The 14,806-nt window shown below is 39.1% G+C and overlaps 1 protein-coding gene across 2 annotated transcripts in view; it reads left to right on the top strand.

The window, feature by feature from the left end:
• BMPR1B (bone morphogenetic protein receptor type 1B) overlaps positions 328-14,806 on the top strand; it is a 448,166-nt gene continuing 433,687 nt past the window's right edge. For both annotated transcript variants that reach the window (XM_018049153.1, XM_018049148.1), the window contains exon 1: positions 328-391. The gene's annotated coding sequence lies outside the window, so the exon portion shown is untranslated. The remainder of the gene's footprint in view (positions 392-14,806) is intronic.

Here is a 14,806-nt window from a genome sequence, read left to right as displayed (position 1 = left end):
CAGGGGATGCGGGGCGGTAGAAGGGCGGGAGGCAGCCGGCTCCCCAAGTCCGCTCGCCCTTCCAGACACAGGCGGCGGCGCTGGGGCAGCTCCAAGTGCGTCGAGAAGAGTAATCCCTCCGCTAAGTACTTGGCTCTCAGGCTCCAATCACTAGTGGGAGCTGGAGAGAGCAAGTGAAAAAAAAAAAAAATTCCAGAGGCAGCAGAGGAGCTAGAGGGAAAAAAAAAAAGTCCCGCGGCGGCGGCAGAGCGGCCACGGCGGCCAGAAGTTGACGGCGCGGCCGTGCGCGGGGCACGGAGTGGGCGCGGGCCTGCGGGGCGCCGGGACGGGCGGGGACCCGGGACCGCGGGGCGGCGGCGCCGAGGACGCCAGTGCCGGGGCGCGGCGGCGGGTAAGGCGCGCGCGGGCAGAGGGCTGGAGGGCGGGCGCCCGGCTCGCGTGCGGGGGGCCGTGGAGCCGAGCAGGCGGGCTGAAGGCGGTGCGGGACGGGCCGCACCCGGGCGCAGGGCTGGGCGGGCTCGCCGACGAGGGGAGAGCGAGCCGCACGCCGTGGGGGCGGCGGCCGCCCAGGGGGCTTTGTGCGCCGGCGGCTCTGCCGGGATCCCCGGCCCCAGTGCCTCAGTCCGGGGGCAGAGGCGGCTGCGGGTGGGACACGTGCTCGGGGTCGGGAAGGAGGGACGCACCGAGGCGGGGAGTCGGGACCTGTGCGCCCAGGGAGCGGAGGGATGGGGGCCGGGAGGGCAACCCGGGAGTCGGGGAGACCGGAGGAACCTAGCCGCCGCTGGAGGCGCCGAGCCCGCCGAGACTGGACTTGGGGGCCCCAGCTCCGTGTGGAGCCACCTGCCCCGGCTGCCTCCCGAGACCCAGCCTGCGGCGGGAGAAAGTGCGCAGCGGGCCGGTCCTTTCGCCTGAGACCTGGCGACACTGCCTCTGGTGCCCCTCTTCCTGTCTGTCGCTCTCTCTCACAAGTTCTCAATGTTTCTCTGCCTTCTTCCTTCCATTCTCTGTTTCTTTCTTCCTCTCCCCCACCCACACTCTCTCTTTCCCCCTGTTTCTTTCTTGTCCTCGTCTTTTCTGTTTCTCAGTGTGTCCCTCCCTATCGCTTTATCTTCCACCCAGCCTCCCACACTTTTGTCTCTCTCATTTAGAGGCTGACTTTCTGCCCTTGTCTCACTCTTCTCTCCGCACCCATCCATCTACTGGTCCGTTTCTATCAGGGCTCCGTATTTCTGTCAGTCCCTTGCGGTGTTAGGATTATTTGACACTAGAGAAGATCCTCTGGAAGTTGTGTGTGTGATGCCTTATTCCTTTTGAGCCGTACCTCTTCATCTGGGTCTTGGACCCTTCGAATTTGTTCTCCATGGAATGAGAACACTGGTTTCCTTGAGTTATTAGGAATTGTTCTTAGTTTCCTTTTCACCAAGGTGAGGTCAGTAACAGAGAAGCCACAAAGGTGCCAATGAAGCAAAACAGGAGAGAGCTGCTTACTGCCCCTGACATATAAAGAGAATGTATCAGATGTATCCACAGTGAAGCAGATCCACCTGAGAAAACGCTCCTAGATTCTGGAAAGAAACACAAGAGGCTCCATCAGTAATGAGAGGAGTTAGCTAACAAGTATTTGAAAATAATTTGAAAGAGCGCTTAAGGAAATTTCTCCCTCTCCTAAATTGTTGCCAACTAATAACTGTTTTTCTTACATACTTTTTTTAGGATCCTAGTGACAGCTCTCCTAATTATTGTTTTGGGAAAATCATGGGAAATGTCCTGTGTCAACTGAGACATTTGTCTTTAAGAAAATATTCAGTCTTTGTACTCTTATACCTCTTTACACTCTAGTGATCAAGAAGAATTATTTCTAACTGCAAAGAAAATAGAAAAGGATTTGTCAGTCATTTTAAAACACGAGACATTCCAGAGATCAATAATTTCTTTGGAAAACTTTCACTACAAGGATGTTTTGAAGGATATTACATCTTAGTGAAATATGCAAGTTATTACACACTTAGATCATTGTACGATGCAAAAAAAAAAAAGATTGCGTGCTATAAGCAAATCATAGCAGTGATGGTGGTTTTTTTCTTTATGGGAAACATAGCTGGAAATTAATTGCTCTGATTTTCACTGTTTTCTTTAGTCATGCATAATGTACCTTTGTTTTTAGCAAAATATGGCCTAGGGCTACAAAACTTGATACAGTGTGTTATTTGTCCAATCTGAATTACCATTTAGAAAAACCACCTTTTCCTTTTGGTCACAAGATATGAGTTGATACGATCTCATTACTCATGTGCTGGGGTCTGTTGATGAATTTTAATGGCACTGACTTGTGATTTTAAATCAAAATGTTAGTTTTTGGTGAGTTAAAGTCTTGATTTATGTCATGTTAGTGAATCATCACTATTTATAGGGGCTTTGCCACCTTGTCTGCCAGGTGCTACACAGCGTTTAGCCTGGGCAGGGTTGTCTGAAATTGCCTGTTAGATTCGTGTTCCTGAGTGACGTGCTGCCTCTACTCATGGTGTGTTCATATTTGCCCTTCAGAATGTTCTAGTTGTTAACGATTTATCAAAAAGAAATTGACTTATTTTTTTCTTCATAAACTTTGAAAACTGAGATGGCCTGATAACTTATTTTTGCTACAGTAAATACTGATTGTATTGTTTACTTAAAAGAATAAGGCAGTTAAAAATGTAATTTTTTGGGGGGGGGATACATATAGTGCCCTTCACTTTTCCTCAGCACTCATACTTATCATTTAAATCTAAAATCAGTTTTCATCTACTCCAACCTAGCACAGCCTTCCCTAATGTTTTTAAGCCACCTTATCTCTGCCTCTCTGAGATGGGATATGGTCCTTTTCTTAGTTTCTCTGGGTTTCAGATGGCCCAGCACAGTACCTGCCACATGACACTCAAAAAATCCTTCAAGAATGATTTGTTCTCTTCCAATTTGTCTCTAACTTACGATGCTTATATTTTGTAGATGTGGTAGCTCCAGGGAAATACGTTAGCATGGTATAATAGAGCATAGACTGAGTGTTGAAAGAGTCCTCAAGAGCATTTCATCACACATTAATATTAACGTTGAAGCAGACAAGGCCCAAACAATTTGAAAACCATGCTCAGAACTAGACAGTGAAGTCACGTGGGCCATAGAACTGAGACCTTACATTCACTGTGCCACAGTTGTTTTTTTTTTCCTTTTTACTGAACTCATGCCTGGCTTCTTCCACTTAAAATGAGTATATCTGTCTGTCATTAGAAGCAAACAGTTACTTAAACTCTGAAGATTCTTTCTCAGGCAAACCAATAAGAGTCATGTCTGAAGTTATCAATTTGCAATAACTTACAATCATATTCTACATATGCATGAACATAATATCTTTTAGAAAGTTGCCTAAGTGCTCTTAGGTGTTAAGCATTGTTTTGGGTGCTGTGTCAGCTAGTGTAGACTGATTATTTCTACCTGCAAAGAAGATTTAAGCTCTCTGGACTTAAACTGTCTCCTCTGTAACTTCCAGTGTGTATGTTGAAGAGGGCTGGGGAGAAAAGAAAGGAAGTTTGGACCAGATTAAGGGCTCTTTTTGAAGTCTCTTCAGAGACCACCAGTTGAACTCCCAGAACAACTGCAGATTCATCTGTTTTACATATCAGACTTCTCTGTGAGCTTTTGTTTGAAAGAAGACTAACACAGTTTAAAAAAAAATCTTGAAGACCGCTTCACTTGATGTTTTCCAATCTTCCTTCCAGTTCTTGAATTTAATGATCAAGATCATTTCTGGGTTTTAATTCTGGGTATCTGAAGGATGGTTGATAAAAGTGTTAAGAGTAGAAGGAGAAACTGCGTTTGCCCAAAGGATACTAATTTCAGGTTTCCATGTACCAAATGTGATGTGATGGCAGAAATTGAAGTAGAAGTGTTGTAGTATATAGAGGCAGGCCAGAATTCAGGGAGAGGAAGGGGCCAGAGCTAGACAGAGAGATTTAAAAGTCACTCACATGGAATTAATAATTAAAATTAAGGAAAATGGAAACTTTTTAGAGGTAGTCTGGAGAGAAAAATGAAGATTTGGAGTGGAAAAGAGGGACATTTTATATTACTTCTGATTATTTTTAAAGCTCATCTTTAGTATTAAGAGAAAAAAGCCCTTTGCTGTCCACCTGAAACTATCACAACATTGTTAATTGGGTATACTCCAATATAAAATAAAAATTAAAAAGGTAATTCCTGGTTTACATTCAGCAATAATCTGTTTTCATGAATTTTAGAACATCCACATATATGCTAATTATCTTAATTACATTCATTTTTACTTAAATGTTTGTGCCTGTCATTGTTGTATACTTCAGGACATTGCAGCCAAAAGAGACATAAGACCCTTGCTGTCACTGAACTCTCATTGTAGAGAGTGAAAACAATGAATTATAAACAAGCACAAAAGATAATTTTCAGTGGTGTAAATTGCCATTATGAAAATAAGGCAGGGTAATATGATAGTTTAGTGACCGGGGCTGCTTCGTGTGAGGTGGTCAAGGAAGGCCTCTTTAAGGATGTTTCTGAACAGGAAAGAGCCAGCGCAGTGAAGATCTGGGAGAACTTCTGTCAGTGAACTTCTGGGCATCATAAGACTTTCACTATAGCAGCAGCAGGCTGGGCACCCTGGCAGTCAGGGGAAATGGTAGAAATGAGGTCAGAGAGATTGCCAGGCTGGTGTTAGAAAGTATGCATTTTATTCAAAGTACATTTTATTGACCTACCCAGGAGGGTTTTAAACAGAATTGAATGAATGTGACTTAGCATGTCTGTCTGTAGTGTGAGCAAGCATATCTGAAGATGATGCAGAGAGCTGTGAGAAAGATCTGGCTGAGTTTGGTGGTTTGGCCAAGGGTGGAACCCTGAGAGATTGATCAGACATTGTTCTTATCACTGAGTAAGAGTCTCTGGGTTGAATCATGAGTCATAATGTGTGGTCTCCATCCACTCATCACTCTCCCGCCCCCACTGTTGATCTATACTGCAGCAGTCCACTGGTTCAGTAGTTGCTTTTTCTTTGAAATTGCAGACCTCAGCACCTCACAGTTCCCATATGTCACCTCTTTGAAAAATGTTAGTTGCTCAGTCATATCTGACTCTGCGACTCCATGACCCCCAGGCTTCTCTGCCCATGGGATTCTCCAGGCAAGAATACTGGAGTGGGTTGCCATTCCCTTCTCCAGGAGATCTTCCCAACCCAGGGATTGAACCCAAGTCTCCCACATTGCGGGCAGTTTCTTTACCATCTGAGCCACCAGGGAAACTTCATGTCTCCTCTTTATCTTCCCTCAAATATGTCTTGGGCTGGAAGCAAGCTTCTTGACTCCAAGGCTGCAGAATGCCTTGGGAGGTGTCGTGGCGAGGTTCTTTCAGACTCAATGTGAGCCTTGGACTCTACCTGGGGTTGCTCGGCTAACCTCTCTTCACTTCAGTATACATTAAGTTTGTGTTCCAGTTACAAACGAAAGGAAGCAAGTTGGAATTTCTCTGATCATGTTAGTGTGTCATATTTTTCTACCCCTCAGCTTTGAAAACTTTGTCTGCTTCTTGAAAGACTTCACTGTGAAGTCCACATTTTAGATTTGAGTCTCACCTGTCATATCCCAGCCTTTGCAAAGAGCATACAGTAAACATTCAGTAAATATGTGTGGAATGCCATTGAATGCAATCTACTGGAGATCCCTAGTTTTGATTCCGCTGACTTTATTTTTCCTGTCTTTCAACAAGTATATGGCTGCATGTGCCTTCAGCTTACAAGGTAATAAGTAGCAAGTTTGGAAATGATTTTTCTGTAGTTTGCATTTACTTATTGGCTGAAGGAAAAGAGATACAATCCAGTATATCTCTGTATAAGATTTCTTGCCTGGCTGTCTTAAGATAAACATTTTAGTCATTTTTATAGCAATTAGATAGATACGGGTTAAAACAAGTACAGACACGTCTGTCATTCGTTAATTTGTTGATTTATGAATCTGAGGTGATTCCAAGGAGGTCTGTAATGATGGTGCCTTTGTCTAAATTAATCTCTTGATAGAAATCAGTGAGTTTTATCTAACTAAAAGAGTTTACAACCATCTGTAAAAGGTATTACATTATCATCAGTTTCTTTTCTGGAAACAAGCTACTGTTCTGCTGTTGTCCAATAAGCATTTAGCCACACTGGTACACATAACGGGGGATTATCCCTAAATCCTTTTGTTAACAAGTGTGTTCTGCTCAGATGGGCTTACAGGCAAGTTGGTTGTTTGTATCTAGCAATTCTGCTTCACTGTTTCTTTAGATCCTTTTCAGTTAAGCTGTCTCTTCTGTATCTGAATGTTCTCTCTTCCTGTCTAACTTCATTTTGCTAAAACCTCTTGCTTTATACCCACTGGCTTCTGTGTGAAGTGCCTTCTGTCTGCCTCTCCAGGTCTGCTCTCAACCCTTGTACTTTATGTCCTCTGTCCAGGATGATACCTGGCTGGACTGCGTTAATTTCCAGATGGCTTATGTCACTGGGGACCTCCGGAGACGGATTAGAGGGACAAGGGTAGAGAAACGGGTATTGATTCTTTGGTTTGCTCCAAGTTGATGGATCAGCTTGGGCAGCCTGTGTCCCTGCTCATACTGTCACTTCTGCTCTTCAGCTAGTCTTCTGTGTCAGTTTCTTCCCCAGGACTCCAGTAATCTCTGGAGTTAGCTCCCCTGATTTATTGCACTATCCTTCAGGTTCTTTTACACTGCACCTGTACCTTATTAAATTGTTTGCAAATAAATCCTCTTCAATTTTTCAGAAATTTGTAACGATTAAGGTCCTGTTTTCTGTTGATTTAGCTTCTGAAAAGCTGCCTCCTTTTCGGAGCCTTCTTCAATTGATAAGAGCAGTCAACTCCCCTTACCTTGTTGGACACCTGCTTTCCACCAAATTTACTTGCTTCTTCTATCTATGCAACAGTGGCACAGAAAACTTACACTATTCTTATATAAATACTTTTCTCTCAACCAGTTTATTGGCTTCACTTCTTTGCTTTATAGTCTGTAAATTTTCACATAGGTGCTTTGGTTTCACTCACTCTTTTATTCATTTATTAACATGGTACATACTTTAGAGTTGCTACTTAGAACAATGCACTGTGCTCAGCGTAGGTACAAAAAGGCAGATGTTTGTCTTTACTTGGGTTGAAGACTGGGGAGGAGTCAAGAAGTAAAAAACTAAACATTATATTTATAAATCAAGTTTGTAACTTATTCAGTGACCACAGAGAGGGAAAACAGTCTAACCAAATTTCTCTTGTTTAGCAATTCTTAAAATTTTTAGGTTGAACACCATGGCAAGTTATTTCTATCTCATCACGTATTCAGTGAGAAATTGGAGTTCGAAGCATTGTGAGTTTATCCAGCTAATTCAGATACACAGTTTACATATACTTGTGTATTTTAGTTGATTGCATTGTTTTCATGATATGTTCCAATGGAACAGAGGTTTTTTGGATATCAGGTTGTATAGCTCAAGAAGGGTCGCGTGGGTGGCAGCCTAGCCTACTGCTGAACTGTGAGTACTCTGGAGTTTGCCTTTTTCTGTCACTTGATAGATGTGTGGCCTTGAACAAGTTGCTGAACCTTTTGTGTTTCAGCTTCATCATCTGTAAGATGGAAATGGCAATAATAGTGATTATGTCCTCGGTTTGAGGATTAGAATAGTGAATATTTGTATAGTGTTTAGAACAATGTCAGGTACATAATAAACACCACAGAGGCATTCAATAAGTAAATAAATGATCAGAGAAGTCTGGGAGTTGCTGATATGTTTAAACTGAAGCCTTGTGTGAGCCTTAATTATGCTAATATGCATGGCAACCATCCCCACAAGGGGTGTTTTGACCTTGGGGCTTATATTTTTCCCTGCATATATCACTGGACGAATGTTCCTCAGAACAAATTTTTGGAAAAATTGATACAAATAATTGGCTAAATATTTCACCAATCTGTTGTGTCCTGAGAGATGAGACTTGTTCCTCTACCTGTCACACTTGTTATAGAGTGGGAATCCAGTTCTTGTTCCCCTCCCTTTCCCCCTTTTTCTTTTTGAAGGTAAAATGAATGTTTTTCTTCATTACCGAGAGAAAGACTTTCTGCTTGTATAGATAGATGTAAGTATACTCAGGGCCACTGAGGCTCACAGAGCCAAGGTTTACAGTCTTCTAAAAATCTACTAACTGTTTTATTTTTCTAATAAAGAATGCATATTCCTTGAAGTGAACTTGGGAAGTACAGAGAATTCTAACAGTTAAAACCACTCTTTTCTACCACACAGATAGCTTATTAACTTTTGGGGTCTTTTTTTCTTTTCTTTATATGATTAAGAGTATAGTATAATATGATTTTGTGTCTTGCCTTTCTTTTTCACTTTACTTTATGTATTATTCTCAATCCCAGACTCGTAATGACTTCTGGCCTTCAGATGATTGGTAATCTACATCTCAAAAGAGCTTCCTTCCTTACCTCCCCAGATCTGTGGGCAGAGACAATATGAAAATAAAATGGTGTATCTAGAACGAGCTTCTCATTTTAAGTATTCTCGGAAATTGGAACCACCTGGTAAGCAGCTGGCAGTTCTGTTTAAGAGACCTGGAGTAGGTGACCTCAGGTTGCTTCATTTATGAGTCATTCCAGTATTCTAGCCGGCAGCCAGATGGACGCACCAGAACCCATGACCAGTCTGCTTTGGAGGCAGTACTTAGTCATCCTGAGTGCCTGAGTGAACTTATATAATGTTGAGATTAACTCGGAAAAGTTATGCAGGGAAACCTGAATTATTCCGGGATAAATTTAACCGTTACTCAATTTTTAAATGATGCTTTCTTCCTTCCATTGCATGTTTGAGTTGTAGGATTCTAATAATATACTAATGTGTGGTTCTCTATTTTATCTTGTCTTGTAATTTTATAGTTTAAGTGAGAAACAGTGTTGCATCTGTATGTCAGTACATAGTGTAAAGATGTAAAAAATACTAAATGTTGTAAGTTTTACTCTGTATACTTTATAAGTGAGGGATGCTGTTGTGGTTAAAATATGTTTGTTCAGTAAGTCCTTTTCCATTCAAAATATTTCAACAGTTTTGAATCTTTATCTCAAGATTAAATCAATCATGCTTTTAAACACTTATCTTTAACATCTGTAGCAAATGAAAATGTTTAAATTCTTTCTGAAGAAGAAAACCATGCTATACTGTTTAATTGAATTAAATTAGCTTTTCATGGAAATTTACCTAGGAGCTGTTTCTGGAACCAATTTGGAAAATGATCTTTGTGTTCTGTGGCATTTATGTTTGATTATGTTTTTTTTAGTAATTCTCCGTGGATGTGATTCACTCCTTGCTTCAGTCATCAAACTCTTCCAATTTTTGTAGGCAAATTAGGCATTTCCTACTCCATAATTATGCATATTTGTGGAATAATGTATGCTTGCTTGTTCAGTAAAGACTATGTAAGCAATTCCTAATCATCTAACTTAAAAGTATCTAAATTTTTTTTTATCATTTTTAGCATTCCATAGAATATGTTAAAGCTGAGATAAAACAGTCATATATAAATTAACTTCTTCCAAATATGTCTTCCAGTTTGTCTTGACACCTTTTACTGAGAAAAGCAGGTGTTATTGTTTCTGAAAATAGAAAATCTAAAACTTATAAATACATTGCCTTGAAACAGTCTGTGCTTTAAGCACATCAAAGATGTGCCTACATTTTCTGCATTCTCTTAGATTGTTGCTTCACAGAGTCATGAAGAATTTGAAAATTGCTCAGAAAAACTGAAGTTTCAGATTCTTCTGACTGTAAAATTTATCCTTTGGCATCAAGAGCGTGGCGGTGTGTTTTATATTCTTGAACCAGGACTATGACGTAATACCTTCATTTCTTGAATATTTCCTGCTTAGCGGTTTAAAGATATTTAAAGCATATTTAACTTAAAAAACAAAACAAAACAAAAACAACAGCAAAAAGCCTTTGCCACCATCTGCAGTGATCTGTGTGTTGGAATCGCAGCTCTTCGTCTCCTCAGGTCTGTGAGTACACCATTGCTCATTTCTGTTCTCTTGTACTCTCCACCATCCCAGTCATGCCTCCCCTCTTTACTTTTTCTCAGTTTTGCACTTGATTTGAAAACACTGTTTTCTCTACTTTTCCTGAGCCAGAGGGGATTAAAACATTCTCATTTCTATGATCCTTAATCTCCATGGAGTATTTTCATGACCCTTCCTGACTATTCTATCCTCTGACTGATTGGAGTTTTGACTGAGTTAGTATAATTGGAATGATGACTTGGTATTCTGTAGGCATGATCTTAAAATACTTTAATAATATTATGGAAATGATAGTAATAGCAAGATGAATTTTTATTTTATGAAATTACTTATTATGTAATTTCACTCATACTATTTTTATGAAATGACCATGCTTGAAACATTTAAAGAAATGGATTCTAATGGCTAAAGTTAAAAATGGCACAAACATATGAAATGTATTGCTAGATATGACTTGAATCTAGACAGTTTTCATTCCTTTGTGCATTTCTATGATATAATGCACTTATAGATGTTTGTATAGGTTTTTATCAGATACTGTCTAGCTCCTCTTTTATTTGAGATTTTATGTATTTATAATTGTGGTTTGAAAGGTGTTATTAAGCATTCTTAGATGTTTTTCCAACAACTTACTAGCATGCAGCTGACTTACCATGAGACCATAGATTTCTTTTTTGGCTCATTTCTTCTAAACCTGGAAGGTATAATGCAGTTTAACAATAATATTTTACATCTTCAGTTTGTGAATAATGTCTTTCTTACGAATGGAATTGTTAAATATTTATGCAATATGAATAAACTTCATGCCATATGTGTCAGAGATAACCTGAATCTTACTCTAAGGGGAAAGATGTTTAAAATCATGGATGATACACTATCAAAAAATAAACACAGAGCATAAACAGAAGTAACATGGGAAAGACAGGATGAAAAGTCGATGAGCACATCAGTGAGGTGCCACGGTGAGTGAGTCTATTGTTCTGTCTTTAGGCAATGCCACTGGGGACTGTGTTAGGGAAGGTATGACTGGTGTTCCATGATTTAACTTTTAAAATTTTGTATTATATCGGATATCTTAGTTTTCCTCAAGACACACCAGTGCTCTCTTTTTGGAACTTCTGAGAATTTTTCAGTTTAACTCCTTGACTTTATATTTGAGTTCTAGTTGAATTGACAGCTGCAGTTCTTTAGCCCTGTATTTCTTGTCCATATTCTCTGTCATTATACAGAGCCTGTTGAGTTTTGACTTGTACACTGTTTCCTTGTAAGCATCACCTGTCCAGACTGAAAGAGTGCTCATCTATCTTGTTTTTCTTCACGGGGCTGTCCTGTGGTCCTCTTGATCATTTATTTTTATTCACTTGGATTTTCCTCAGTTTCTAGATCTTTATTTCCCCTTCTTTCTTTGTAAAATTAGAATTATAATTTTTCGTCCTTCAGTAGGTAGTGGAATGTTAGACTAGATCTGTGTGTAGTGTTTTAAGTGAAAATGAACTGTGGGTTTAAATTGGAGGGAAAAGCATGTTTTTTGTTCTTGAGTGATGTCAGGCCCATTGTTAGCTTTGTTGGCTGTGGGAACACAGTGACTTCTGTGCTCCAATTTATGCTATCTAAGGCCCATTTATCCTAAGAAGTACAGTCTCTATGCTTCCTCCCTTACATGTCTAACCCTATAGTTTTCCACTTTAAATCTTATTTGATGTCTTCCTCCTACTAACTCATAAAGTTTCAGAAACCTTGTAGGTTATCCCACTGACTTGGCATCTCACATACTGGAAAAACTTAGTATCTTTTGAAATCCTGGAAAATTTTATCTACATTTCCTCTCCTACATAATTTATAAAGATGTTGAATAAGACCACTTCTAGCACCTTCCCTATTTATAGTTTTCTTGCCAAAATAATGTCTTTTTTTTCTTTTTTACGGTCGTCTTTGTTTCTCCAGTTAAAAGTTCATCTATCCTATGATGACTCAGTTCTAATAACTTTTGTGGTAGTACCTTGTCAAGAGACTTTTTTTTTTTTTAATAGGGCGGATTATATTCACTAGTTTCTCCCTTGAGGCTCCATACAGCTTTTAGTAGTCCAAGAAATGATTAGCCCTAAAAAAAGTCAAAGCTAGCTCCCCACCTCCTTACCATTGTTTGCTAAACTCTTTGGTGACCTTATGCTTCAGCATATATTGACCTCATAAATTTGCCAAATTGCCAAGGAATAATTATAGCATTATATTGGGAGGATTTAAAGGGCTGAGGATAAAGGAGATGAAATTTTAGCATTAATGTGGATGGCTGAAATACAGTTACATATAAGCAGGCAAAAGATAGAGGTTACTGTGTTTGAGTCGTTCCTATGTTCCAGGAAGTGAGCTAATAAATAAGCTCATCATAATTAAGATAGTGATTGCCAGCTCCATTTTTCAGATGAAGGAACTTAAGACATAGTGAGGTTCGGCAGTTGTTAGTGGGGGATTCTAATATAGGGCTGTCTGATTTTAAATCTGTACTTCAATATTGGAGGGCTCTTAGAGCCAGACATGTGTTAGTTATTGATGGTACAAAGATGAGCAGAGATAAGCCCATGTGGTCCAAGAGCTTCGAAAGACTCTTGGAAGAAGGAAGAGACTTGTGCACAGTTGTAAGAGAGAAAATTGCATGTGGAAGATGTTGTGAGCAAACTTAACACATTTTTACTTAAACTGACTTGCATTTGATCCACATTTTTCTGTGTTGTGCTTTTTTTTGTGAGGGAGGGGGGAGGGACATGAAATCATTAACATGGGTTAAATGTAGTGACATGTTTTAGTGGATTTTGGAAACCAAATAGCTCAGGTAGTTTGCTGAGAATATACAGATACAAATGATGAAAATTATTTCAAATTGATCAGTTTATCTGAAATGACATTAATAAACTTAAATTATTTTGAAAGAACCACCATAATATAAACCTAATAATAAGCATTGGATTTGGGGGCTTGGCAAAAATCTGCTTATTTGGAGGGACCAGAAATTTTCCACTAAAAATACAATAAAAACCTTTGAGTAGAGTCTGATCTTGAAATCACTTTTTCTAACATTGAAATGGACTCTAGATCATCTGTAACAGGGATATCACATATATTTTGTCTCTATTTTTATTAGACTGTGTTGGAATGAAAATGAAATTAATACAGTGGTTTTCAAAGAATCATAAAACCTCTTCTTTATTTTAAGTGTAATACCTTTATTTTTTGCATGTTTAAATGAAAGGGGTCTGCTGGCTGTGGCCATAAAGCTTATCTGAGGTAGAGTTGTTAAAGAAATCTTTAGTTTCCAAAATAACTAATTGAAAAATATTTTACATGGAACAAAAGTCCTGTGGGGAAAGCAAACTTTAGAATGGATTTAGGCATTAAAAGTGAAATGGTAAATTTAAAAGTTAATATTATAAATATTATATAAAAGTTAAGTCCTCACATTTTTGCTAGTCTGGTGATCACCATTTGATTTTCCAAAGGCATGTATAGGTCACAAAAACATTAAGTTATAGTATAATTTGTAACAAAGAGAAAGCTTCCTTAGTGACTCTTTATATTCCAAAATATAATTTTTCCATTATGGAAAATTATATCTATGTTGAACATAAATAATCAGATATTTGCTTCACTAATGATCCAGATTATTTTAAAATCATGTTACTGGATTTAACGATGCGACCTCTGTTCTGTGACCTTGTGTATTCTGGAGGCTTGTTATGCATGTCAAGGGTATTTCCTTTTATTTGTTTTAATTTTACCTGCCACTGAAATCATTGAATAACCCTTCATAATTTTATTATGAAACCATATAATAAGGAAGGACTAGTTGATTATTTTTTACTTTAACTTTCATAATCTCATATAGTTCAAATCTTCTTTGTGTTCTCATTTCTCAGGTCAGATAATTCATGTTTTGCAGTTTCTCATCACAGTAATGGATGAGATAGGGTAATATGTTTCAATACATTTATTATTATTTTAGCATTTTAATTCTGTTCTCTGTTTCAAGGGGAGAGAAGCAAGTAGTATTTTGAAAATAGCACACAATTGGGAGATAAGAAAGGCCATAATTAGTTTTGCAACCTGAGACTGATCAGTTAAATAAAAGATTGGCCAAGCTCTCTAAGGTCTTTCTGGCTTGAAATGCTATGATTCTATAACCCAGATGGGCAAATCTTATCATGGTTAATAATTTGTGACATTAGGTTTCTTAAGAGCAAGACACTGTAACTAATACCCTCTTTGTGTCTTTTTTTTTTCTTTAGGTGATTTTTGAAATTTCTGAGACAAAACGGTGTTCACAAAAGTTCTTTCCAAACCTAATCACCTTTGGTATTTTATAATTCTTCAAATGAGAGACTGATACTTATAAATCATATAATTATACTGTGTACCATTTTATATACTTTTATAAATAAACCCTTGGAAAGTGAAAGTGAAGTCACTCAGTCGTGTCCAACTCTTTGCGACCCTATGGACTGTAGTCCACCAGGCTCCTCGGTCCATGGGATTTCCCAGGCATGAATACTGGAGTGGGTTGCCATTTCCTTCTCCAGGGGATCTTCCCGACCCAGAAATTGAACCCAGGTCTCCCACATTGCAGGCAGACACTTTACCATCTGAGCCACCAGGGAAGCCCAAATAATTTTTGTTAATAGGAAGTGACTCTGCAATCAGTACTGTTGTAATACAT

The sequence above is a fragment of the Capra hircus genome, chromosome 6, assembly GCF_001704415.2.
Source record: "Capra hircus breed San Clemente chromosome 6, ASM170441v1, whole genome shotgun sequence".
NCBI lineage: Eukaryota > Metazoa > Chordata > Mammalia > Artiodactyla > Bovidae > Capra > Capra hircus.
The sequence above is the reverse complement of the archived record's forward strand: the minus strand, read 5'-3'. Positions and strand labels throughout refer to the sequence as shown.